Source organism: Alosa sapidissima, chromosome 12 (genome assembly GCF_018492685.1).
Source record: "Alosa sapidissima isolate fAloSap1 chromosome 12, fAloSap1.pri, whole genome shotgun sequence".
NCBI lineage: Eukaryota > Metazoa > Chordata > Actinopteri > Clupeiformes > Clupeidae > Alosa > Alosa sapidissima.
Window position 1 is genome coordinate 34367334 of NC_055968.1, and position 3157 is coordinate 34370490.

Sequence of the window (3157 nt, forward strand, 5' to 3'; positions counted from 1 at the left end):
AGATGCGTCCTGGACCCCCAAGCCCCCAGATGTGTCTGTTAAAAGGGGCTTTGCTCGTGTCATGTACGGCTTATGGCTAATTCAATAATCGACTCATCAAATTCATTACAGCATTTAACAATGTAATGGCTTTAAAACCGAATTTACCTCAGTTATTTGATTATGCTAATGGAAAAAAAACCCTTTTCAGATGCATAAATGCATTGCAAAACTGGCAAATCACACACACACACACACACTCACACACTAACACACACTCACACACTAACACACACAGAAAACCGTTAAATCATGATAATTTAAAAGTGATATGAAACAGCACAGCGCCGTGTGATTTAACCGATCTGACTGGGAGAGAAGAGAGCGGGCAGGAGTGTGTGTGTGTGTGTGTGGGGGGGGGGGTATTATGCTTGGACGTCGGAGACAGCGTGAGACAACAGGAACAGTGCAGGGTTCCGCGCACCAGGGCGGCGATAAATTCTCACCCGCGGCCTTCTCTGTCCCAGAGGCACTCGGTCATTTTCCATATTCCACAAGGCCAAGCCCGCTGTGAGCAAGCCTGACTTTCTGACCAGCTCTCTCTGTGCGCAATTGGAAAGCTGTGTGAGTAGAATGCCATAGTATGGTGTGGGGTCAAGGAAAGAGAGAGACAGAGAAGGAAAAGATAAAGAGAGAGAGAGAGAGGGAGAGACCTGTAGCTTAAAAGGTCTCATGAAATGCATGTATGTTTTGCTTGCCTACTCGTTGACATCTTTTTATTTTTATTTGTATTTAAGTAAGGGCACAGTAAAACCCAAGCTGCCTTGTGCCCTGCCAAACTGTTATTCCAAGCATATCACCTAAATCACTGGCGGTGCTGCAGAAACGCAGGACACCCCATAAATGAGCTGTAAAAAAGCCCTTCTCCTATAAAGGGCTCGGGGGAAGCTGGGCTGCAGCCACACTGAAAAGAGCACTTGTGCTGCTAGTAAAATGACCAAGGGGCACACGCAGGTAGAGAGGGCTTGTACTGGCCCCCACCTGCCCTCTCCGCTCTCTCACTCACACACACACACACACACACACACACACACACACACACACACATCCCCGTCCAGCTGGGGGTCAGAGGAGCCACAGCCCAATGAACAACTCCCCTGGAGCACGTGGTCCTGATCAACCCAGTAGCCCCTGGGAAACCTGTGGTCTTGGGAAACCTGTAGTCCTGATCGACCCAGTAGCTCCTGGGAAACCCGTGGTTCTGGTCCGACTCAGACCTCACAGATCCCCTACAGAACAGGACCTGTGCTCTCTCAGGAGCTCCTATACTCTGTGATTGACAGCTGTCAGGCCTAAGATGCATAAGATGATGCTAAAGCATACAAATGGACCTTGAGATATACACCCTAGCATATTTGAGATATACTGTACACCCTAGCATATTTGAGATACACAAAGTAGCATATTTGAGATACATACCGTAGCATATTTGAGATACACATCCTAGCATATTTGAGATATACACCCTAGCATATTTCTTTGCTTCATTTAAACCACTGCAGGCAAATACTTGGCATAAAATGTGACAAAGTGTGAGCAGCATAAATGCGTTTCTGGAGTGATTTCCTCAGTTTGTGTCAAAACCTCCTACCCAATACTTCTCACAGTGTTTCTAGATGACTGTGCAATCGCTCTGTAACTGGGGACTGGTTGTGACACCTACAGGCCACCGTAGATCACCACGCCACTGAGAGTTCGAGCCAGTTGGTGCCAAACAAAGCTCTTCTTTCTGGCTGCGTGTGGGAGGGTCTCTAGCCCTGCCACCAGTGAGGAAGCCGGGATCTACGCAGCCAGCTGTCCAGCTTCCCAGAATTTGATGGTGGCGCTTAATACACTGAACACAATGCATTCGTTCTGGATCAGCTCCAGCCTTAGTCGTCGGGCCACGGACCACATGTGTGAGAGATAAGAGGCCGTGGGATTAGAGATGAACACTTTGATTTGGAAGTCCACAGTCTGTTGCTATAATGGACTTTTACTTTATGGCTGAAATTAAAAAAACGATAGGAATAAAATCTAAATGCATAGTGATGATAGGAAACTAAGCAAGTGATTCTCCATTAGCTCATATTGGTGGTTAGCATGGCTAGCACCAGACCGCTTCTCAAATCTTTATTTAGATCAAGAAACGTCTGTGGAGCTTTCATTCACTTCCAGATTTCAAGTGGTGTAACCAGCAGTGAAATTAAACTGAAATTGGTACATTTAACTCTTACCAAAGCTTTTCGGAAGTACAGTAAATATATCTTTCTTGTAAACAAAGGTTCTAGTTTAACACTGACTTCATCAGCACTGCTTACTGTGCTGCTCTGTCATCATCGTCTTGGTGATTTGGAAATCAGCTCCAGTGGGGAGGTCTCCAGGCGGACCTGCAGAGCAAATTCTAATTGGCCAGCAGGTCTATCTGGGTTCATCCAGGCTATTTGGTAATACAGACTTTTTTATCCTTAGAATAATCTATCAGCATCAGCCTAGATGCATAATCTATACGCCGCTGTCTGCTTTAAATATGTCTTTGATAGATAACCCCTCCTCTCCATATTATTATGACAGCTGATAGGCTTCTTCCTGCCACTTTCAGGCATCTGCTGTATAGCTTGATACACACTTTTGCTGAGATTGGAGTTAGCATGTGCTTACTAGTCTTATTTGAACTTTCAACTTTTAAACCTCCGTCTCTGTCTGTTGGCAACAGTTTAAGAGAGAGAATCCCCTAGTGACCCCCCCCCCCCACACACACACACACACTCACTCTTGGGGTGCCCTCGGTGGGCTCTGCATCATTCCTTCCACTTCCTGGTGCAGAGGCTGCTGGGACAGCATTCCTCTGCTCTCCTCTCCTCTCCTCTGCTCTTCTCTCCTCTCCTCTCCTCAGCTCCTCTCCTCTCCTCTCCTCTCCTCTTCTCTCCTCTCCTCTGCTCTCCTCTCCACTGCTCCTCCTCTCCTCTCCTCAGCTCCTCTCCTCTCCTCTCCTCTCCTCTTCTCTCCTCTCCTCTCCACTCCTCTCCTCTCCTCTTCTCTCCTCTCCTCTGCTCTCCTCTCCACTGCTCCTCTCCTCTGCTCCTCCTCTCCTCTCCTCTCCTCTCCTCTCCTCAGCTCCTCTCCTCTCCTCTCCTCT

The 3157-nt window shown here is 47.5% G+C and overlaps 1 long non-coding RNA gene across 1 annotated transcript in view; it reads right to left on the reverse strand.

Moving 5' to 3' along the window:
• Nucleotides 1–2920, reverse strand: part of LOC121678517 — a 14862-nt gene extending 11942 nt beyond the window's left edge. Inside the window, exons 1-2 of the long non-coding RNA XR_006021256.1 lie at nucleotides 2792–2920; nucleotides 2340–2408 (exon numbers count right to left, since the gene is read on the reverse strand). This is a non-coding gene — a long non-coding RNA (uncharacterized LOC121678517). The remainder of the gene's footprint in view (nucleotides 1–2339; nucleotides 2409–2791) is intronic.
• Nucleotides 2921–3157: the final 237 nt, after the last annotated feature.